The following is a 25,473-nucleotide window of genomic DNA, read 5'->3' as shown; positions in this document are numbered from 1 at the left end:
TTTCCATAGGCCTAACAATACTCTACATTCCTTGCCTGGCCTACTATAGTAACCTCACTGGTCTGCTTGCCTCACTATCATTTCTCACATAGCACTCACTGAATTTTAAATATATAAACCAAATCTCATCATCCTTCTTCTTAAGCCATTGGTGTCTTCTCATTTCTAGAGAGTAAAGCCCAAACTTCCCATCATGAGCCATAAGACCCAGTAATGGGGCACTTGGGTGGCTCATTTGATTAGGCATCTGACTCTTGATTTCACCCCAGGTCATGATCTCATGAGTCCTGGGATTGAATACCACATGGGGCTCCCCACTCAGCAGGGAGTCTGCTTGGGATACTCTCTCCCTCTGTACCTGCCCCCACTTGTGCACATGCTCACTCTTTCTCCCTAATAAATAAATAAATCTTAAAAAAAAAAAAAAAAGAAAAGGAACATAGCAATGACTAAGCTCTAGTCTGTCCACCCCCATTCTTGTACTATACTTTTGCCTGGTCACTACTTTCTGGCCACTGTAGCATTCACCTTTTTCTAGAGCTCAGGGATCCCTTCCCAACTTCAGACCTTTCAACCCACTATTCCTTGTCCAAGAAGTTTTTGTTGGGATCATTGTGTGGCTGGCTTACGCTCATCTCTTGATACTCAGCACAAACGTCATCTCTTCTGAGAACCTTTGATGATGCTCTCTCTAAGCAGCATGGCTTGTTTCCGGTTATGCTTTATCAGCCACCTTGTTTGTTTCCTTCATAGCACTTATTAAATTATGTAACAATCCTATTTGTTTGCTTATTGATTGATCCATTGTCTCCTCGGTAGAACGTATTCCTTAAGATTGCTTAATTTACCTCTGATTCTTGGACACTGACGTGTAAAAAGAGCTTATCAAATAGTTCATTGAAGAAGCAATTTAATAAATTGGTAGATTTCATATACTTCTTACAAATAAAAATCTGGTGTCCATGATGGAAACATCAGGTAAATAAAGCTTTATACAGGTTTACCTTTATTAGTTTCATTTTTGGTTTTGGTGTATTACATTTTACACTTGACCCATAAATTTATCAACCTCAGATTGTGTTTGTGGAGTTTTAGCCATACTCTTCTGTGGCAGGTTGAATGGCAGACCTCCAGAAGTTACATTCGTGTCTTAATATCTGGATCCTGTGAATGCTACCTTATTTGAAAAAGGGTCTTTGCGATGTAATTAAGGATCTTGAGATGAGATTATCTTAGATTAACTGGATGAGCTCTACATCCAATGACTGATGTCCTGGTAAAGGTAGAGAGAGATCTGAAGAACTAGAGAATGTGATATGGAAAGAGAAGTAGAAATTGGCATTATGCTGCTGTAAGCCAAGGAATGCCTGAGCCCCTGGAAACTGAAAGAGGCAGGAAGCATTCTCTCCTAGAGGCTTAGCAGTGACTGGGGCCCAGCTGGGACTTGATTCAGACTTCTGTCCTCCAGAACTAAGAGAGAAGAATTGAAGAAATCTTCAAGTCACCTGAGTTATTTTTCAGTATAAGTATGGCCCAAATATTGCACGGAACATACTTATACCAAAACACTATTTGTTATTTATCTGAAATTCTAATTTAACTGGGCATTCTGCATTTTTATTTGCTAAATCTGGCAATTTTACTCTAATCCCAAGAATATGTGAAAATGAAGAATTGGCTGGGAATGATATGTAGATTCTGCCAAGTAAGAATTGGCATCACGTTTTTTTTTAAAAAGTCTATTAAGTAACTAAAAGAAAATGAAATTGGTGGCATGGGAGTTTTAAATATGCTACAAGATCCTGAAATTTTGCCCAGAAAAGTAACTAAGCAAAATTCTTGGAAATCTAAAAGGTCTTTGGTGTTCTAAATCTGATCTAAAACTATCTCAGGAGTGGCTCATTTGTTTCTTGTAACTGTAAAAAGTAAGAACTAAATCCCATCTGATCCTGCCTTAATTTCTTTTTACATCTCTGGGGAATTAAGATTGAATTAAGGACTGCCTCTTATTTCTACTACCAACAGTTTATTAGATTCAGCTTGAAAAAAGGTAGATTAAAACATAGGAATTAAAAAAAAAATTAGACTGAAAGTAGCATTCAGTGAAGCGCAAGGAGAGGTGGTCTTCCCTAAGGGCCTCCAGGGATTCCTTAGCAAAGAGTGAGGAACCTCTATGAGCCTATATTTTCTTCACCTGCCTCAGGAGCAATAAAACCACCCATGAGGCAAAATTCTGGCTTACTCTGTTTAAGTTTTGTATTCCTAATGTTTATAATCACTTTCTTTTTTTTCCCCCCTTGTGAGTTTTTAGGCACAAATATCATGAAAGCTATTAAATAAGTAATCAAACCCATTTCAGGATCAGTTGAATAGGCAAATGGGGGAGGGGCGGCAATGGGGGGAGAGAGGAAGAAAATGAAGACAGAGCACTGAAATTACCCAAATCTCTGTTTTATTTAACGAAAGACGAAGTGAATTGGATGGATTTCATGTCTCTTACAAATAAGAATCATGTGCCTGTGGTGGGCAAACGAGGTAAAAAGATCCTTATATAGAGATTTTCTTCTACAAGCTTTATTTCTGACTAGAGTGTACTGAGTGATATACTTAAGCAAAAGACAACCTCACCTCCCCTGTTAAAACTGAAGAATTAAGACTCTTTAGGAAGGAAAGAGCAATAGAGAAGGAGGGAAGGAAAATAGAAAATGCCAAATGGTGGATGTTAGTGCTGCAGAGGGTCCCAGAGTCTCTAGAGGGCCTTGAGGCTGTGGTGGCTTAGAGGGGCTTCAGCAGTGGCATCTGGAGCGAGGGCTGAGGCCACGGAGCTCTCAGAGTCAAGGCTGAGGACAAGGAGTGGATCCCTATTCCCAAACTGGCTACTCCGTCAAGGACAGGAAGATCAAGTCTGTGGAGGGGATTTAGCTCTTCTTCTTGCCCATCAAGGATTTTGAGATCTTTGCCTTTTTCCCCAGGTATCCCTCAAGGACGACGTTTATGCATAGAAATAATGCTCTCGGACACCCATCTGAGGGGTGGTGCAGGGCTGCCTCTACAAGGGAGAGTAGATGCCCCTGAATTTTGTGCATAGCTTTTCTTTAGGTTTTTGGTTTGTTTGTTTGTTTTTTAATCAGCAAAGCAAGGACGGATGTATCAAAGTATGGGGAAGGAATACAAAGAGATAACAATTATCTTGAAGCCCGAAAGCAGGCCTGCACCCTCCCCTATCCGGGGACAATGAAGGAGGGGGTTATGGGATAAAGGAGGAACAGGATGTATGTTAGCTTCTGCCCAAGGGTTAGTTTCTTTCATAGCTCCTCATCTCTGCCTTGCCCCCAGGAGATGATGAGATCCTATTCCTTCCAGACCATTGCATTCAACACCTGGAGAACAGGAACGCTGATGCTGTTTCAGCTGCTTCCTTAGTCACCCCTGAGGGTTTATAATACATTTTCTAAGAATAACTCCACAGGTGTTGAAGATTATGCCAGTGTAAAAGCAGACCTGTGCTGGCCAGTGGGCCAGGATTAGGACATTTGCCACCATTAAGGATTGCAATGGACATGTTGTTCTGGGGGTAAAGTGTTCCCAGGAGGTAGTCATTGCCATCCGTGGTGCCAACATCTAGCTACACTCTCCATCATCCTGTGCAGTAAGGCTACTGGGTGAACAAGATCAGCAAGCCCCACACCATCACTTGCAAGGAGACCTGCCCCTGTGGCTCTGTGCCGGTGCCCTGCACCACCATCTCCTCCCCAACCCAAGGCTCTGTCATCATCTAGGCCACTTTGCCTGAGATGGCCAGCATCAATGACTGCCACACCTTGGCCAGGGGCTGTACCACTACCCTTGACTTCACCAAGGACACCTTTAATGTCATATCCAAGACCTACAGCATTCTTACCCCTGAGCTCTGGAAAGACATGTGCTCACCAAGTCTTCCTATCAAGAATCCACCAACCATTTCTATGGACCCACACCAGTCTCTGTGGAGAGAACCCATATTCCCTGATTTCAAACTACATTACAAAACTATAAGATTTAAAACAGTATGGTAATGGACTAAAAACAGACACGCAGATAAATGGAATAGAATAGGCAGCCCAGAAATAAACCCACATACACGTTAGTTAGTTAGTTAGTTAGTTAGTTAGTTAATTAATTTCTAGAGAAAGAGCCCATACAGAGGGATGGATAGGGGCAGAGGGAGAAGGAGAGAGAGCATCTAAAGCAGGCTCCGTGCCCAGTGTGGAACCGAAAGTAGGCCTCAGTCCCTCCACCCCGAGATCATGACCTGAACTGAAATCAAGAGTTGGATGCTTAATTGACTGAGCCACCCAGGTGCCCCAAAGTTAACTAATTTATGACAGAGGAGCCAAGAATATACAATGGGGAAAAGATAATCTCTTAAATAAATGTTGTTGGGAAAATTGGACAGCAACACACAAAAGAATGAAACTGGGCACTATTGTACAACACACACACAAAATTACCTCAAAATAGATTAAAGACTTGAATGTAAAACCAAACTGTAAAACACCTAGGAGACATAGGTGGTAAGCTCTTTGACATTTGTCTTGATGGTGATTTTTTTTTTTAAGATTTTATTTATTTATTTGACAGAGAGAAATCACAAGTAGACAGAGAGGCAGGCAGAGAGAGAGAGAGAGAGGGAAGCAGGCCCCCTGCCGAGCAGAGAGCCCAACGCGGGACTCGATCCCAGGACCCTGAGATCATGACCCGAGCCGAAGGCAGCGGCTTAACCCACTGAGCCATCCAGGCGCCCCCTTGATGGTGATTTTTTAAATTTGACACCAAAAGCAAAGGCAATAAAAGCAAAAATAAATAAATAAATAAGACTACATCAAACTAAAAAGCTTCCGAGGAGCAAGGGAAATAATCAACAAAATAAAAAACCAATGTACTGAATGGAAGAAAATATTTGTAAATCACTTATATGATAAGGGGTTAATATCCAGAATGTGTAAAGAACTTACACAGCTCAATAGAAAGCAAACAAAAAAAATTCAGTTAAAACATGAGCGGAAGATCTGAATAGAGTTTTTTCCGAAGAAGACAAACAGATGGCCAAAGGTATATGAAAAGATGCTCAACATCACCAGTCATCAAGGAAATGCAAGTCAAAAGCACAATGAGATACCACTTCACATCTGTTAGAATAACCATCATCAAAAGGACAGAGTGACACCTGGGTGGCTCATGATCCCTTGAGTCATGCTCCCTGCTCAGCGGGGAGTCTGGTTCTCCCTCTCCCTTTGTTCCTCCCTCTACTCATGCTCTCTCTTTCTCACTTTCTCTCTCTCAAATAAGTAAAATCTTAAAAAAAAAAAAAAGGACAAGAAATTACAAGTGTTGGCAAGGCTGTAGAGAAAAGAGAAACATTGTGCCCTTCTGGGTTAATGTACACTGATGTAATGACTATGGAAATCGGTACAGAGATTCTTCAAAAAAAATGAAAAAAGGAGCTGCCATATGATTTATCGTATTTATCTGAAAACAAAAACATTACCTTGAAAATGTGCCTGCCCCCCTCCCATGTTCACTGCAGCATTATTTACAGTAGCCAAGATATGGAAACAATCTAAGTGTCCATCAACAGATAAATGGATAAAGAAAATATGGTATATATTTACAATGGAATATCATTCCGCCATGAAGAAAAGAAATATTGCATTAGGCTAAGTGAAATGGGTAACAGGAGTCTAAAGTTACAGACTTTCAGTTATAAAATAAATAAGTCACGGGGCACTGACTGGCTCAGTCATAAAAGCATGTAACTCTTGATCTCTGGGTCATGAGTTTGAGCCCCATGTTGGGTATAGAGATTACTTAAAAATAAATAAATAAAAACTACTTAAGTCAACAGGATATAGTATACAGCAAGGCAACTATAGTTAATAATGTGTTGTATATTTGAAAGTTGCGAAGAGAATAAATCTTGAAAGTTCTCATTACAAGAAAAAAAGCATGTTAAGTATGTACAGTGACTGATGTTAATTACACTTGCTGTGGTGATCATCTCACAATATATACAAATACCAAATCATTATGTTTTATACCTAAAATTAATATAATGGTGCATGTCAATCATACCTCAGTTAAACAAAGAAAAAGGTGGGGGAAGGTATAACTGTAGGGAGTTGGGAAAGGGGGTGGGGAGTATAGGTGAGGAAGGCAGAGACTTTCCAAAGAGATTGTCACAGGAGAAAAGCTGAGAATACAGTAATGATTTTCTACCAAAGACAGAGCAATAGGGAGTTATTGATCATTGGCAAAGAAAGTTTCTGGAGGGTCTGATGTTTATTCATTAACTCATTCCTCAATCATTTATTGACTACTCAGTGTGTGTAAGGACTTGTGTTAGATGTGGAGGTTTCTCCAGAGAAAAAGTGTTAAGCCGCTGACTTTAGAGAGTGGGCTGTATAGAGAGAGGAGAAAGATATGCTATAAAGAGAGAAATTTCAGTAACAACTAAGTGCTATCATAATAGAAATGTTTATAGGGTGTAGTACACAGACCAAGGAGATAGGCATGGAATGCAGGGGATAGGGTATGGGTATCAAAGTCTTTACAGTGTTGGCGCCCACGTTACAGTCCTTGTGTTTTATTAGATTGATCAGTTCTCTAAGGTTGGGCACATATTTTGAAGCAGCTAGTGAAGATTCTGAGAATATTATATAAAACAATCATATTTATGAGCAGCTACCCTTTATGGGCCCAGCATGCTGAGCAGCTACCCTTTATGAGGTGTCTCTTGTGTGCCAGGCACTATAGATGTCATGTTAATCTTCACAAAAACCTTATGAAGTAAAGAGTCTTATTCCCATTTTATAGGTGAGGACATTTAGGATCGGAGGGCTGGAAAAATCATCTAGGTTAGCACAGTGATGGAACCAAAACCAAAATTGATTGCCATGTTTTCCATTTTGCCTTGCTGTCTGTGTATTAGAAAACACATGAACCAACAGTTGCTTTGCTCTGAAGCATGTTCTACCTAATGTGTTGATGATTTAATAGTTAACTTCCAATTATTGTAAAGGAAAGAAACCACTTTCTATTTTTTTAATGGGTCATCATTTTATTTTATTTTATTTTTAAATTTTATTTTATTTTTTCAGTGTTCTAAGATTCATGGTTTATGCACCTCACCCAGAAACCACGTTCCTTGAGGAAAATAAAAGGTGACGATCTTTGATTGAAGTGGCTCTGCTTTCTACTAGATCCACATAGTCTTATGAGATAGTCAAGGCCAGCTTTCACTGAAAATCCCCAAACTGAAGTACAGTTTTCAGAGAATGTGGTGTTTTGACTCAGCATACAAACCAAAACCATTGTATTTAGCCCCTACTAGGATATGCTAATCTGATCAACGTGATTTTTGATATTTTGATGTTCTTTTACTGCCTGTATCCCTAGGAGATGGCTTCAACTGGTGTTTTTTAGGTAGAGTCACTGTGAGTGAGTCAGTCAGTGCTCAGAAGTGTGCTTTAGTGCAGTGCTCCTCAAATGTCAGTGTGCTTTCTGGTCTGCTTGGGATCTCGTGAATTTCTATGTCTGAACTAGGCTGACATTCTGCATTTCTCCGTGCGGTTGCTGGCCATGCTTGGGTTCCGATTCGCAGACCACACTCTGAATAGCAGCGATGTAGAGTGAATGGCCAGCCTCCATCTGATTTAGAATGCCTTCCTCTCATAATGCTAAATGACTTAACCCATTTATTAAAAAATTATTGTTCAGTGCCTATAACGTAGATGCCATGCATGACTCAGAAGATACACGTGTATGTATGAAAAAGTACAATCTGTATGGATTCTACATGTGCACTTCTGTCGTGGGAATACTGCAGAAAGAGTGCGTCTGTTATTCTTTTTATTCTTAATTGCATTGTGTCAAAATTTACAGTATTTTTTTGGTAATTTAAAATTGAAAAAATTAATTTTGAGTAGTTAGCATTGTAGGGAAGAGAAACAACACACTACATGTTAAGGGAATAGCGTTACTATGAAAGCATGCAAGGGAGGTCATAGAAAGTCACTCTGTGCCTTTTAAGTTTATCTGAAAACAAATGTAGATATGTTAAAGGTTCTTTCTGCAGGGAGGGGAGACGTGATTATATTTGGGCTTAAAGTAATAGTTTAGGATTCAGACTGATGAGCAGGTGGTAAGTCTGGAGGCAGGTAGAGCAGTTAGAAGGTTATAAACTAGGAAGGTTGAGATTTTAAGAAGGGTGGATTTTAAGAATCAGTAATAGGTTGTATGAAGAAAAGGGAAAGTCAGCGATGACTGCTTGATTTTTGGTGTGGGCAGCTGAATGGGTGGTCATCCTATTCATTGACTTGAGAAGACAAGAGGAGGAGATTTGGGGATTTGAAATGAGAATGGCACCTCTAAGTTAAAATGTCTAATGGGTTGTTGGAGATAGAGTTGTAGGACTTAGGAGAGGTGACTGGGTTGGAAATACAAGCTTGGATGGTGATCAAAGCTATGACTCTGGTTAAGCTCATCTAAGGAAAATATATATTGATGAAGCTTTTTAGCTGGAGAGCACACATATGGGCTTCAGTGAGTCTTGAACCTTCATAGATTATATGAAAAAATTAACTTAGCAATTTTTATTGAATTATTATTTTAAATTTCAGCATAGTTAACATACTGTGTTATATTAGTTGCAGGTGTACAATACAGTGATGCAACAATTCTATACATTTCTCAGTGCTTATCATGATAAGTGCCCTTCACTTATTTTTTTAAAGGTTTTATTTATTTATTTGATAGGCAGAGATCACAAGTAGGCAGAGAGACAGGCAGAGAGAAAGGAAGGGAAGCAGGCTCTCCGCTGAGCAGAGAGCCCGATGTGGGGCTCGATCCCAGGACCCTGGGATCAGGCTGAGCCGAAGGCAGGCCACCCAGGCGCCCCGATCCCCTTCCCCCGTCCCCCCACCCACCTCCCCTCTGGTAACCATCAGTTTGTTCTCTACAGTGAAGGGTCTGTTTCTTGGTTGTCTCTCCCTAGGTCATAAAAGACTTTAAGACTTCCATCTTGCTTTCGCTGATGGAAGAGGAAGGGAAGCAAATTATTAACATTTATGTTAATTTTATGTTAATAAAATTATTTATGTTAATAAAATTATTTATGTTAATATTTTATTAACATAAAATTAACATAAATTTTAACATTTATGTACATTTTTACATAATTAGCATTTATGTCCATTTTTCTGGGGACAGTGATCCTGAGGTTTTATGAAATTTTACCCTGAAAAGTTTAAGAGCCATTAGGGTGGAATGTGAAGAGAGATCAGGGTAGAGCCTGAGACACCAACAAAAAGCTACGTGAAAGAGAAGAGTTAAAGTCTCAGAACAGAATCCTGGGGAAATGCCAATACAAGGGAAACTTCATCAGGTGTTCTGAGGCCTTGAAGCTTCAACTGCTTATTTATTTTGCCACATTTTTCCTGGTATAGATTCTAGCAAAAGAAAGGTCTGGCATCTGGAAGGCTGGGCCACAGACACTGATAAGTTTTGGGGGGTAGAAATAACAAATTAAAGGGGAAAGGACTAATGAGCATTCAGTTGGACTTCAGGCCTATGGGTTTTCAGAGACACGATTCTTAGACTTTCCTGAAACCTAGAAATGTCCAATTATACCTTCAGTAAAGAAAATTAATAAATATAATCTCTTTAGGATAAAGAGTTGTCCATGGGATATGTAATTGCTTTTTATTCATCAGGCTATATGGGATAAGATGAAAGCAGCGTCCAGCATTGGTTTTACCTGGTAAAATTAAGATAAATGATCAAATGTCTTTTGAAGTACAAATAGAATATTCATTTTTCATTCATGTTCCTTGCAAATACATTATATTTTGAAAAGTTTTCACACCAATTGGACTAAGAACAATTCAACCTTGATCCTGTACCTGTCTTTTTTGTTTTCTTTTAAATTACCACTTAATACTAGTGACACTTTAATATTGTCCCCACAACTCAATTTGCTACTTATCTTTATAGGTTTAGGGCAGGAACTTTGTTACAGAGTGCTAAAAAATAGATGATACCAGTAATCAGGAAAGAGAAAGCACGGGGCTCTCTACCACTAACAAGTTTCTGACTGGAGTATTTACTCATTGGTCAAATATTGTATTTCTATCCTGGTCAATCATCTTTGTGTTGGTAACTGTATTAGTTTTCTACTGCTGTATAACAAACTAGCCCCAAACCCAGTGTTTTAAAACAAGCAGTTATCTCATGGTTTCTTTGAGTCAGGAGTGGCTTAGCTGGGTGATTCTGGCTTGAGATTTCTTGTGAAGTTGCAGTTAAGATGGAGTTTGGGTGTGGTGCATAAACAATGAATTCTGGAACACTGAAAAGAAATAAAATAAAATGAAGATGGATTTTGGGGCTGCAGTCATCTGAAGGCTTCATGTGACCTAAAGATCTGATTCCAAGATGGTTGATTTGTATGCTGTTGGCAGGAGGCTTTAGTTTCTTGTCATGTGAATTTCTCTGTAGGATTTCTTGAGTGTCTTCATGGCACAGCAGCTAGTTTCCTCCAAACTGAGGGATCAGTGAAAGCAAGATGGAAGTCTTAAAGTCTTTTATGACCTAGTTTGGAGGTTACACTGTCATTTCTGAAACATCCTATTGGTTACCAATGTTTGTATTACGCAATGTGGGAGATATACCAGCATATGAATACCAGGAAGAAGAGGTTGTTGGGAGCTCTCCTGGAGGCTGGCTATCACAGTAATGAAAACTATTGTTTTTTAAGTAAGTGTTCTCCTGGAGATTATGAATTCTGTTAAAACAATCATCACCACCGCTACCACAACCAAGCATGCTGCTTTATCGCCCCATTTTATTGAGATATAATTGCCAAATAACATTTTATAAATTTAAGGCATAAACATAATGATTTGAAAAACGCACATATTGTGAAATGATTACCACACTAAATTTGCATAACATCCATCACTCTAGCATACTGCTTTTAAGGTATGTCAAAGATCTACTCAGTTACTAATTAAGACTGAGACACAGGTCTTGAAATAAAGCTATTGTCAATAACATCACGTTAGCTATAAAGAGGAATGATATCTATGTGTTTTTACTTCCATTTTTAACATAGTGACCTCTACACTGGGAGCCTTAGGTCTCACTGGAGTCAGCTTTAATGGATAGGAGGATCAGGTAAAGGTGGGGTTCAGCAGAATAGTTAATGGATATGTTTTTAGTAGATTGAATTTGGCAAGGTATCAGTTGCTTTTAGTCAAGATTTTCTCCCCACGAGGATTAAGCCTTTGTTTCACGGAAAATAATTACTCCATCTCTCCCTAATCCATCCAACCTATAAAAGGCTAGTTTGTGAAAAGTATTTATGTACACAGAGTTTCATGATCCTTTAAAAAGTCTTTCATTTCCCTTCCTTCTGTTTGAGGGCTTCCAAAAATCCCATTCCTTATTCAAACATTCAATTCTAAGACAAGTTGGGCCAAATTGTAAACTTAGAATTAATGTAAGCTGTGAACTTAACAAGATGTCTTTCGAATGTCCCATGAATGGTTAATAAAGACATGAAGTACATAGGGGAAACTCAAAATAGAATGTGGTATAGGTCAGTGTTAGACCTCATTCTAGACTCTCTAACAGCTACTTCCTGCAGCTCTGTTGGGCTGCATTCTGTAAATATCTGAGTCATTGCCATGAACTATGGGCATTTCCAACAGGGTGGATTCCATCCTTCTAGATACAGAGAAGGGAGTTAATTAACATGAGAGTATGGGGGGATGTTTTCTGAGGTCATTGCTCGCCTTTATGTTGCTAAAGATGAAGGATTACTCTTGAAATTTAGAAAGAAATCTTGGTTATGGTCTTATTGTAGCTTTTTATTCTGTCAGAGGACTTAAGTGCTAGTTATATTTGAGAACAGTTTGATTTTACCACCTGAGGAATAAATCAAAAAGAAGGGAAATTTAAAATGGGCTATCTAGGGGGGATAGTAAGCTTAACTAAATCACTAACCCTCCAGTGGCTCTGCTTGTATTGATTCTTAAAAGCAGAGCTGCAACTAAATCTGCTTTAACTTCAAATTATTTTACAGAAATTCATACCTGTTTTTATCCCTTTATTGATAAAATAATGCAAATATGCCTCAAATTCTAATGGGAAACTGACTCCTTCTTTGAAGAATTTATTGCCCATTTTGTAAGTAGGGTATTTGTACAATTCTCAGAAAACATTACCTTAGTGATTCTTAGAGTGTATTGATAAAGTAAAGAAGTGGCACGCAGGGGATCTCCCATCTGTAGCTGCAGGTAATTTAATCAAGGTCACATATACTAATAGACAAGGAACTGCATGAGTTAAATATTCATTGAATGAGCGGATAAGAGTTTTAAGGAAACTATTGTCTAAAAAAGGCAAATAAAATATGTGTAAAAATAAATGCTAAATGCTAAAAGATCATTATACAACTTTGTGATAATTCCCCAGAAGAAATAATGTCTTTCAGTTGGAGAAATCTGAGAGTGATTCAGACATCTTGGGTACGTAGAACCTTTCTCCAGCAATATTCCATAGCTAAAATCGTTGTACAGCCCGACCCTATTAAACCTACAGTATTCCCAAAGTTTGGATAAAGTCAATAAAGTGAAGTGAGAGCCTTGAAAATTCCAGAGTGCTAGTGAGGATATCACCAAAATGGTTGAGATCCACAGTGGGTAGAGAGGTACCGGATGTGAGAGGAAGTGGTGGATGGGAAACGAGAAGATACAAATTTCCTCTCAGCCCGGCCTCATTGGTCAGACGGGTCTAATGAAGGGGAAGGGTGTGAAAGCACCTGGCTAGCATGCTGGTCAGTTTGCCGTGCTTCCTGATGGAATAGTGCCTAAATTAATAAATTGGCTCTGACTCAACGCTGGGAATCTGGAATGGGGTAATAGAGTGGAATAATAAGGGAAGGCCAAAGGAGCAAATGCCATTATGAGTGAGAACAAGGTTCCCAGAAGTGAGCTAATGGAAAGGATCAATAGAACCTATGGTCCTATCAGACTTTTTCTTTTACACATTAGAACTCTTGTAACCTAGCTTCTCTTTTTCACAAATGCTTTTCATGCTCTCCGTAATTCTTCTTGTACATAAATTTGATGCCTGGCCATGATGCACGCTCAATGTTAGAAAACTGTTCTCCAGCAAGCCGTGACACATTTGCTTCCCCCTTTGAACTAACTGCTTACAGAAAGTATTGTTTTTCCCCAATTCTCTTTATGACAGTTGCACCTGAAATTATGTATATTATTCAAATATGACATAAACTGATGAAATATAAATGCAAAAAGTTGGGAATATTATTTCCATGAAAATTTAAGTTGAATGATGTGGAGAGATGCAATAAAATTTAATTGCCAAAAAAGATGGCTCTCCCAAGTAGAGATGGGTGAGAGAAACATAAAGGACTAAATATATATATATATATATATATATATATATATATATATATATGAACATTCTGCACTTGGGTTTGTTTTGTTTGGTTTGTTTTTGCATGAGGCAATATCATGGCGAGTATATAAGGGAGCCAGACCTGTCTGAGTTGAAATCTGCTTCACCCACTAGGCAGCTGGGTGACTCTCAATGCCTGTTTCCACATCTGTAAAGTAGGGATAATAAATGGCCCCAATTTCAATCAGTGTGGCTGCAATGATTTTTTCTACTAACTACAGGAGTCAGGCCAAACATCACAGGTTAATGTCACAGTTTCTCATAAGACCCCTCCTCTCACTTCAGACACCAGCTGCCAGTTAGGGGTTCCAGGCCATCCTCACTTCCGAGCAGCTTGCTACGAATTGAGGATTTCTACTCACGTTCCTCTCAAGTTTGATCATGGGCTAGAATGATTCACAGAACTCCAGGAAGTGCCATACTTATGACTACACTTTTACTAGAGCAAAAGGATACAAATCAGAACCAGCTTATTTGGAGAGATGCATAGGGTGAGGTATGGAAGGAACCCAAATACAAGACAGACTCCAGTCATCTCCCTGTGGAGTTCCAGGCATTGTTACCTCCGCCAGGCGCTCAAAAATATGGCCAAACAAGGAGGGTCACCTGAGTTTCTTTGTTGTCTGCAGTTTTAATTGGGGTTTCGTGACAGAGGTATGGTTGATTAAGTAACTGGCCTCACAGTTGAACTCAAGTGTCCCAGCCTCTCTCTGCTACTCAGAGTTTAGGCTGATATAAGCTGGCTTAATGCCCCAACCCTCTAATCACATGTTTGGTCTTCATGACATGGCCAGCCCCTTTCTGAGTCATTTCCTTAGCAGAAACTACTCTGGGGTGGATCATGAATCATCTTATTACCATAAACTATGAGGGACCTCCATAAGTATTAAGGACACTCTTCTCACTTGGGATATTCCAAGGGTTTGGAGGCTATTTGCCATTAACCAGGGACAAAGTCAAGCTGAACGCACTATTATACAGTGGCTAAAAGATTTTGTTAGTGTCTGAAAAGCACTTAGAACAGTGCAGACACATAGAAAGCACTGCATCAATGTTTGCTAAGGAAATAATACATTCTCACTCCACTTTGAAGATGCCAAACCAAAATTCATCTATTTACTGAATATTGATATCTTTTAGAACAAATTTTTGGGTATAATAGCATCAGACAAAAGGACTTTTGTTGTATTCTTTGTGTTTTTCTTTTAGGTCCTTTTATAAAATCTAGAAAGCATAATGAACTATAATTTTATGCCAATAAACTATGTTGGGAAGTATGTGGCATGAAACCTACACCAACAGATAGGCTGCCAGAAAATTTGGATTCTAGTCCTAGCTTTGTTTTCAATTAGTTGTTTGACTTTAGGAAATTCCTAACCTCCTTGAACCTCGGTTTTTTTTTTTTTTTTTAATCTGGCATTGATATCCTTGCTTAGGGATCATTTGGCACCAAAATATTTCTTGGATGAAAAACACATTTTTTTTCTTATCTCTATACTCCTCCCTTTGGCCTCCTGTCCACCATGTTTTTCTAAGGAATTAAAAAAAAAAATAAATTTCATTTAGATCAGATCTGAAATGTTGTCTGGTGGGAAAGTCAATATTCTGATTCATTTGATGTTATTACTCATAGTATTGTTAGTGTTATGATTATTCAGGTCACTGATGCCTGCAAGTATTAGGAATCACAACATCATTATAATGGTAAATGTTAAGTGAGATAGTGAAAATGCCATGTGCTGGGAAAATTTGATGGTAGAACATGTTTTTATCCTATTTCATGGTGTTTTTTTTTTTTTTTCAATGGCTTGTCTAAATATTTGTTGTTCAGTGATGACAATATAAATTTATAGCTAGCATTTATTGACAGTAAGATACATGTAAACGTCTATTCCCAAGATAGAGTAAGACAGAAAGCTAATATCTATAACTAGATCTATATTTATATCTGTATCTATCATCTATTTAGCTATCAATAGCTAGCTGGTTATAAACAACTATATATAGAAAGACCAATAGGATGAAGAAAGTATTAAAAAAATCATATAAAACTCTTTGATGATAATAATGAAAAGACGTTACTTGAGTGAAACAGTTTTATATTCTTTATTTTTTTTAAATTTTTAAAGTTAAATTCAATGTAGTTAACATTTAGTATATTATTACTTTCAGGAGTAGAATTTGGAGATTCATCAGGTACATATGCTCTCCAGTGCTCATTACATCAAGTGCCCTTCTTAATGCTCATCTCCCAATTACCCCACTGCCCCCCACCAACCCTCCAGCAACCCTCAGTTTGTTGCCTGTAGTTGAGTCTCTTATAGTTTGCCTTCCTCTCTGTTTGTATTTTTCTTTCAGAAAGAACATCACATTAAAATATTCGTGGGCACCTGGGTGGCTCAGTGGGTTAAGTCTTTGCCTTCGGCTTGGGTCATGGTCTCAGGGTCCTGGGATCAAGCCCCATGTTGGACTCCTTACTCAATGGGGAGTCTGTTTGAGGATTCTGTCTCTCCCTTTTCCTCTGCCCCTTCCCCTGCTCATGGTCTCAATCTCTCTCTCTCTCAAGTAAATCTTAAAAAAACCATTTAATTACTACTTGAAAATTTTATAGCCTTTATATCCAGAGGTTGTTCTTGTAAAACTTCATACTTGTAGGAGAGCATTTTTTTGGGTAATGAGTTTCTCTTTCTTTCTTTCTTTTTTTTTTTTTTTTTAAGATTTTTATTTATTTATTTGACAGAGATCACAAGTAGGCAGAGAGGCAAGCAGAGAGAGCAAGGGGGGAAACAGGCTCCCTGCTGAGCCGAGAGCCCAATGCTGGGCTTGATACCAAGACCCTGAGATCATGATGTGAGCGGAAGGCAGAAGCTTAACCCACTGAGCCACCCAGGTGCCCCTAGAAGAGCATTTTTTACGTGGTTCTTGTGAGAGATGAAAGGGTCCTGTAGTCAAGTATACTTGGGAAATACTGGAGTGCTTTCCACAGTCAAAGAAAAAAGAAGCTAGAATATCTTTACAGTATCCAAGGTTAAGGAATTTGCAGCATTTTCCAAATATATTTACCCATGCAAATCTTTCTTAGTGAAATACTCTTTAATGCCACAGGAAACACTAAACAGCAAAAAAAAGAAAAAAAAATCCTAACAAACAAGCAAACAGGTAACCCCCCCCACCAAAAAAAACATGTTTCAAAATAGCCCTTAAACCAAGGCAAACACTGGACTGTTGATCTCACACAGAAAGAATTTGACTTATGTAGTTCATAGTACATTGGCTATTTTATTACCTAGTTAATAGTTTTTAAAAGAGCAATGTAGAATATAATTGGAAATAATTATAAAAAACCAAAATATCAGCAGATCTTAATAAGACTAATGCTGAATGAGAAAGCAGAAATACATGAATGGATATAGAACTTAATTTTATAGAACTTAATTTTGCATAGAATGTAACAGATGTTCATAGTATAACTGTGGCATTAAGGAAAAGTTAAATCATGTTTATGATCTTTGTAGACGAACACATTTTTGGCAAGGTATCTGTAAAAAATGATTTAAAAAACCATTTGTTAAAAATTTTTGTTTTGTTGGTAAACTCCTGTTATCTGGAAAATTAATTTATACAAAGCATCTCATTCTCTAACAGCGCCAGACCATGGAAGGGAGATTAACTATGATCTGAAGGAAAAAACTCTATGATCAGGAAACTGGGACTACTTGTGCAACTTTGTTATATTGGATCCAACTTTTAAATTTCCCCGAATCCAGCTTTTCTCAGATGTAAAATAAAGATGGGGCAGTCGGCTTCCCAGGATTATCATGAAATCAAACGAGACCCGATACATGAAATCATCTAATACTCACTTACAAAACAGGAGCCTGTAATAAGGGTTCTTCAAAAATAATTTACTATTGTTATTTGAAGTCTAAAATGCCTTGGAATCATTTAATTTTCCAAAACCTCTTTAGGCTGGTGATCCAACAGGTTTGGCATTTTTAGAAAAAGCAAACTGTCGTTATGAGGGCCAGATGCTGAAGGAGGGTAGAAAGAGGATTTAGCAATTGATGATTTTTAAGAGCAATTTCGTGAGTGGTGAGGTTGGAGGCCAGATTTCAGGGCTGTGAGTATCAACAAGGAATTCGATCTAGAAGCCTGGCGGAGAAGAAGAGAAGGAAATAGGGTAGAAGCCTGAAGGGTTTAGGCAAGGGATTCCCCCCCACACCCCCCCACATTGGGAGGAGATGACATCCTTAAATTTCTTGATATCAGCAAGAATAAAGAGGAAGAGTAGAAGGAGTATGGATAAAAGAATCGGGTCCGTTTCCAAATCAGGCTTTCTCACTCACTCAGTGTTGAGCACCACCCTTAGCCCCTCCGAGTCCCTGTGAAAAGGAGATGCTAATAATACCCTCCTTCTCCCCTCCATGACACTGGGGTGAGGCAAAGCCAGTAAAAACACCTTAAAAGCTATAAGGTATGCTATCCTATAAAATAAGTATAAATCTTTTCAGAAGATGGTCTCTCTGTGTCCAAGGTGCTTACCTTTATAGGGGGTGCAATGACAATGTCCTTTGGCTGCTTATAAAGGGCACTCGTAGAGAAGTGTTTATGGAACTGAACTGCTCTAACAGGGCAAATACACTTTTAGATTACAAGGCAAATCAGTCCTCCCGTTTACAGGCTGAGAGCCCTTCCCCGGCTCTCTGGACATTCGGCCTCGGTTCTTGTTTTCATTACTTACCAACTGCTGTGCGGCCTGTCAGGTCTGTGTTCTTCATCTCACACACTTTCACCGGATCTCACAGCAATTTTCTGTCTGGAAAAATTGCCTGCTCTTTGTTTTCATCGAGGTAAAACGGTAACCACTTAAGGCCCATTTATACAAGGAGAAAAAAAAAAGACTGTTTAGAAACCTAGTGTCAAATACGGCTTTTTCAAATCGTGTTGTGTTTGGAACACTGTAGTATCAACAGAGTCAAAAGTTAGATTTTTTTTTTTTTTTTATTTTGAGTATGCAGACTGTGAAAGATCTTCTGGAGTCTGAACTTTAAATACAACCCCTTAAAGTCTGATTGAGTTTATTCTTCAGCTCTTTAATTTATTTTTGGCACAGCATAGGCTATGTGGGGCCAAGGAAAAAAGACATTTTCCAAGAATTGTGGATCCTCAACAAGAATCGAAACACCTTAGAAGGAAAAACTTCACAAAGATTTTTAACAGTTTATTTTCTGATTTAAAGATTTATTCCTCAAGCAGGTATCGTTCTAGACATGGGGAGATAAAGATGAACAAGGCAGTATATTGTTCTTTTTCATTTATTTATTATTTTTTTAAAGATTTAAAAAGAGAGAGACTGTGCTGGGGGAGGGGCAGAGAGAGACAGAGAAGCAGACTCTCCATTGAGCAGGGAGCCCGATATGGGGCTGCATCCCAGAGATCAGGACCTGAGCCAAAGGCAAACAGATGCTTGACCGACAGAGCCACCCAGGCGCCCGGCATTTCATCGTTTTAAATGAACTTTGGCATATAGGAAAATAATTGTAATGCAGAATGGCGAACGTTATGATGGATTGTGTATACAATCTAGTAGTTGCAGAAGAAGCCTTGCAGGGGAGCAGAGGGGGCCAGAGGTCAGCTGTGAGAATAAATGGTGGCGTGTCGCAGGCTGCTTGCCAGACCAGAGATTTTTAACAAGCTGACAGCTACTGCAAACAACCTAAGTGGGGGGAACCCAGAAGGGCGGTGCGACCAGAACGACTTTTTATTTTGTTTTGGGAATTTAATCTTTTATTTATTTTTCTTTGCAGCTTGATTGAAGCAAGAGTGACATATAATAAACTGTACATATCTAGCTACATTTTGACATATTTCTGTACTTGTCAAATAACCACCAGGATTAAGATAACGAACGTGCCCACTACCCCACATGCTTCCTTGGGTCCCTCGGTAAGCCTTCCCTTCTGTCCCTTTTCTCTCCCCTTCTCAAGGAACCACCGATCTGCTTTCTGTCACTTGGGATTAGTTTGCATTTTCTGAAGGTTCATACAGAGAGAACCGTACACGGCGTGCTCATTTTTCATCTGGCTTCTTTCACTCACCATAATTATTGAGATATTCACCCATGTCATTATGTGTATCAATATATCATTTCTTTACTTTCTTTTTCTTTTTTTCTTTTTTTGCTTAGTAGTGTTTCACTGTGTGGATATGCCTGCTTTTGCTTTTCCATTTACCTGTTGACAGACATGTGGGTGGTTTCCAGTCTTTGGCTACTGAATCTGAAGTTGTGAGTATTCCTATACAAGCTTTATAAGGGCATACACTCTCATGTCTCTTGGGTAAATGCCTGGGAGGAATTGACAAGATCAAAGGTATATATAGGCTTAATTTTTTTTAAAGATTTTATTTATTTACTTGACAGAGAGAGATGGAGAGCACAAGTAGGCAGAGAGGCAGGCAGAGGGAGAGGGAGAAGCAGGCTCCCTGCTGAGCAGAGAGCCCAATGTGGGGTTCCATCCCAGGACCCTGAGATCATGACCTGAGCCGAAGACAGAGACTTAATAACTGAGCCACGAGTCACCCCTATATAGGCTCAATTATTTTTTTAAAGATTTTATTTATTTATTAGACACAGAGAGAGAGATCACAAGTAGGCAGAGAGGCAGGCAGAGAGAGAGGCTGAGCAAAGAGCCCAATACGGGGCTCGATTCCAGGACCCTGAGATCATGACCTGATCAGAAGGCAGAGGCTTAACCCACTGAGCTACCAAGGTGCCCCTATAGGCTCAATTTTTTAAAAAATATTTTATTTATTTATTTGACACACAGAGAGAAAGACAACAAGAGAGGGAACACAAGCAGGGGCAGTGGGAACGGGAGAAGCAGACTTCCCACTGAGCAGGGAGCCTGATGCAGGGGCTCAGTTCTAGGACCCTGGGATCATGACCTGAGCCAAAGGCAGACGTTTCACAACTGAGCCACCCAGGTGTTCCTAAGTGGTTGTACCTTTTTAAATTCCCACTAGCATTGTATGAGACGTTTAGTTCCTCTGTATCCTTGCCAAAACTTGTTCTAGTTTGTCTTATTAAAAGTTTCATCTATTCTAATAGATATGTAGTGGTATCTCATTGTGGTTCTATTTTACATTTTCCTAATGACTAGTGATATTGAACATCTTTTCATTACTTATAGCCATTCATATATCTTCTTTGTTGATGTGTCTGTTCAGATCATTTGCCCATTAAGAATATTAGACTATTTTTTATTATTGGGCTTTAAGAGGTCTTTATATTTTCTGGGTCTTTTATCAGACATATGATTTGCAAATAGTTTTTCTTGGGTAATGACTTTTAATTGTCTTAACAGTGTCTTTCAAAGAGCAGAAGTTTTAAATTTTAATCAAGTTGAATTTATCAGTTTGTTCTTTTTTGAAACAGCTTTATTCATCTATAAATGACATAAAAAGTTGCCCATATTTAATAGTACAATTTAATGAGTTTGGACACATGAAAAAGTCTGTGATACCATTCCCAAAATCTAGGTGGTAGACATATTTAATACTCCTGAAGTTTCTGTGGGTCCCTTTGCTTTATGGGTGTGTGTGTGTGTGTTTGTGTTAAGAACACTTGGTATGAGATCTATCCTATTCCAAAATTTTGAAGCTTAAAATGCTGTATTATTGAGTATAAGCACTGTGTTGTACAGCAGATCTCCATAACTTATTCATGTAGCAGAATTGAAACTTTATACCCATTGAATAAGAGCTCCCCATTTGCCCTCTTTTGGTGCCCTGGTAACCACAATTATATTCTCTGCTTCCAAGAGCTTGACAGTTTTAGATGGTATTATGCAGATATCTTCTGTGACTGGCTTATTTCACTAATCTACGTCCTTCATGTTTATCCTTGTTTTCACAAATGGTAGGATTTCCTTCATTCTTAAGGCTGAATAATATACCGTTATATGTATAGGTTATATTTTTCTATCCTTTCATCCATCAATGAACATTTAGGTTACTTCCATATCTGGAAGCTGTAGTGAATAATGTTTCAGTGAACATGGGAATGCATGTATCTTTTCAAGATGCTGATTTCAGGGACACCTGGGTGGCTCAGTTGGTTAAGCATCTGCCTTCAGCTCAGGTCATGGCCCTGGGGTCTTGGGATCAAGTCCCACATCGGGCTCCTTGCTCAGCAGGAAGCCTGCTTCTCTCTGCCTGCCACTCTCTCTGCATGTGTGCTCTCTCTCTCCTTGACAAATAAACAAAATATATATATATATTTTTAAAGATACTGATTTCACTTATGTTGGATGTATACCCAGAAGTGGAATTGCTGGATAAGGAAGTTTTGGAGGAATCGTCAAACTATTTTCCATAGCTGCTGCAAATTTGTTTTTTTAGGGATTATGCTTTTTGTGTATGTAAAAAAGCTTTACCTAAGCCAAGATCACAGGAGTTTTCTCTTCCATTGTCTTCTAAAAGTTGTATAGGCTTAGGTTTTAAATTTAGGTTTGTGATTCATTTTGAATTAAATTTTGTATTTGTCAAGGTATGCATTAGATTTTTTTTCCCATTAGATATCCAATTGTTTTTAGCCCTATTTATTGGAAAAGACCATCCTTTCTCCATGACAGAAGGTAAAGGAGGGGACAGACTGTAAAGTATCCTCCAAACTGAGAAGGCGCTTGGAGACTGAAAAGGAAGGAGGCAACTTCCTACAGCTTACACAGAGTTTTATTCAGGGTAACTTACTGACAGCGAGGCTCAGGCCGATGACAATCCAGAACTCTGCAGCTATTCTCCACATAGTCCAGACCTTAGTCTACAGAATTTATAGAGTGAAGAGATGCCCGGGAGGGCACTGTAGTGAGATCAGAGTGTTTGTATGCATCTAACTGACAGCTAACATTTAGTTAGATGTTGTGGTGTCCCACGTGTGCATCAGGAAAGGGAAAGACTGGGTTATCTCTAACAAATTCATGGGAGGCCAAAGCAAGTCTCTCTACATTCTAGACCTGGTGGTTATTTTTAAGGTATGTCTATTAGTCTCCAAGGGGCCTGGAACATACAGCCTCAAGAGAGGTCATCTAGTGGACGAGAACAAGATGGAAGACTAAGGACGGAGTTGGTATTGTCAGCATTCCTACCTCCACCCCTGATGTCTTATGGCCAGTGCAATCTTTTACATGCCATTCTTCTGCAATGACCATACAGCCAGATGTCAGGAGGTGACTTGCATCCCTATGTCACAGGAATAATATAGATAGCAATGTGAGATTAATATACCTGTCTGTCAAAATACTTGGAATTAGGCTTTCCCATTGACCTTGTAAAGAGATGAGCCATCTGGTGAAAGCATTAGCAAAAGAGATCTTTACACGATCAATAACTTTTGTGTATGGGACACTAAGTCCAGCATTCTGTAGATCCAGCAGTCAGAATGATTTTGTGAATTTCAACATAATGGTGGCCCATGACACGGAGATGTTACCTGAGGCAACAGGGGGGGACATCAAGACAAATGTTTTAATTTTTCTTAAGATTTTATTTATTTATTTGACAGAGAGGGAGAGAGATCACAAGTAAGCAGAGAGGCAGACAGAGAAATAGTGGGAAGCAGTCTCCTTGCTGAGCAGAGAGCCCAATGCGGGGCTTGAACCCAGGACCCTGAGATCATGACCTGAGCCAAAGGCAGAGGCGTAACCCACTGAGCCATCCAGGTGCCCCATGACAAATGTTTTAAAGGAAATAAATGTGGTAAATCTTCATTTAGTAACAACTAAAGTAGCTGTTTGGTCCCCATGAACCACTACCATCTCTAGCTTCTCACCATTACTCGTTCTTGAGGGACAGGCTGACAGCCATTCTAGGTACTTCCTGTTAGAAAGGGGCATAGATTAGGATTTAAGGAATGAAACAGCCTTGCATCTAGTTTTTCCCTAGCACGAGGCTGAGCCCCCATCCTTCACAGAGCCATTGTTTCAGAACTCTCATGCATAGACTTAGGTGGAACCTCATTTCACATTTTGTGATCTGAGGTCACTTCAGCTGAACAGTTGTCTCATTTCAGGAGGCAGTTCCATAGGTGAGTGCTTATACTCATTGTCCTACTATTGGTAGAAAATTAGACACATATGCAAGGAAACCAGGATTCAGGATGCAGCCCAGTTTTATAGGTAAATAAGAAACAGTCAAGGACAATTAATCAGAACCAGACTCTAAAATCTATAAAAGTGCATTACTGAAACAAAATTTTTTTCTCTCTAAAGTTATCTTATTTCCCTCAAAGCTAGCCAAACTAATCTGCTTGTGAAACAAGTCCAGTTTTAACAAACTTGACCTAATTATTTACATTAGTACAGCAAGAACAGTGGCTGGCCATGTAGGTTCTTTTAAATCAGCTTTGCTGGTACTTTCCATAAGGAATTTCAGATTAAGCATTTAACAGCATTTTGCGGCTAAGAACAAAGTGAAATACTTGCCATTAGACTTGCCTATGATACTGTACATTTGCGTTACTTCTTTTCTTCTCCAGGTCCCCCAAATATTCTGAGATTCCTGAGCCTGCCAGGAAGTGATGTTCCTTACGCATCTGGTACGGCCCCTAGGAATCCTGTAAACTAGGTACCAGGCGAATTTTTCTGAGGGGCTTCATTAGCGCCATAAAGTCAAGCTTAGCTCCTTAATGCTATTTGGTCATATATGCCTCCCTCAAATATGACATTCTAGTCAAAGCCTTGATGGTGTCCTGTTATAGGAGCACAGATTCTTATTGAACTTAAGCAAATAATTATCATTTCCATGAAAGTAAGAATACTCCTCTCTTGCTCCATCAGCCTCTCCCTCTCCTTAAATAAATAAACAGATCTTTAAAAAAAAAAAAAAAAAGGAAAGGAAATAAGAATACTCATTGAGGGGGCATCCGGGTGGCTTAGTCATTAAGCATCTGCCTTCGGCTCACATCATGATCCCAGAGTCCTGGGATCCAGCCCTACATAGGGCTCCTGCTCAGCAGGAAGCCTGCTTCTCCCTTTCCCACTCCCTTTGCTTGGGTTCCCTCTCTCGCTGTCTCTTTCTCTCTGTCAAATAAATAAAAAAAACTTTTAAAAAATAAAAAAGAATGCTCACTGAGAGTTTCCGAATTTTGGAGAGACCAGGTAGGGAGAAAAAGATAACTGTTTCCTTAAATCTGGAAGAGTAAACATTAGAGAACCAGCAATGTTTTAAACAAGAGTCAAAATACTGTAATTTTCCTCAGTTCATTCAGTTTCATGTTAATAATTCTTGCTCTGTATGAATGCAGTTTTTCCATTAGTTCCAGAAATTCTTATTCAGCTTGGTTTTATGATCCTAACGGTATAAGAAATCTGTATTTATCAAAAGTTCTCTCCATGAATCTTCTTGAAGATGAAACACATTTAGCAAAAGCATCAGAATAATAACTGTAAGCAACAAAAGACTCAAAAATAGCCACAGTTAAAGATCTGATAAAGTTCACTCTAATGCAACTGACAAGAAAATTTGTTTTTTTTTTCTGTGACATACACTTCAATAATTAGAATTACAAGTGATGACATTATACCAGGACATATCAAAATCTTAGGAACTTTATATGATTTCTAGAATAGTTATAGAATTCTTCCAGATAATATAACCTAAGAAGGTTATCCTCACTTATTTGACATTACTTCCATGTAACTTGACATACCAAGACTAATTAATCAAGAGCTTCATTTAGAATTTAAATTTGGGGAAGTTTGTTAAAAATATCAGAAGGCTTTAAGCACATGCCTAAATAGAGCACAGATCATTATAAAACTTTATTACCTAATTAACCAAGGTGGCAATAAGAGGTTCTTAAGGCAAATATAGAAGGTGACACAGTTGTTAGCAAAACTTAGTTCTTTTAATATTGGTAAAATTCCATTTTCTCAAGCAATTGAAGACCTGATAATG

This window comes from Mustela nigripes, chromosome 10 (assembly GCF_022355385.1).
Source record: "Mustela nigripes isolate SB6536 chromosome 10, MUSNIG.SB6536, whole genome shotgun sequence".
NCBI classification, from domain to species: domain Eukaryota; kingdom Metazoa; phylum Chordata; class Mammalia; order Carnivora; family Mustelidae; genus Mustela; species Mustela nigripes.
The sequence above is the reverse complement of the archived record's forward strand: the minus strand, read 5'-3'. Positions refer to the sequence as shown.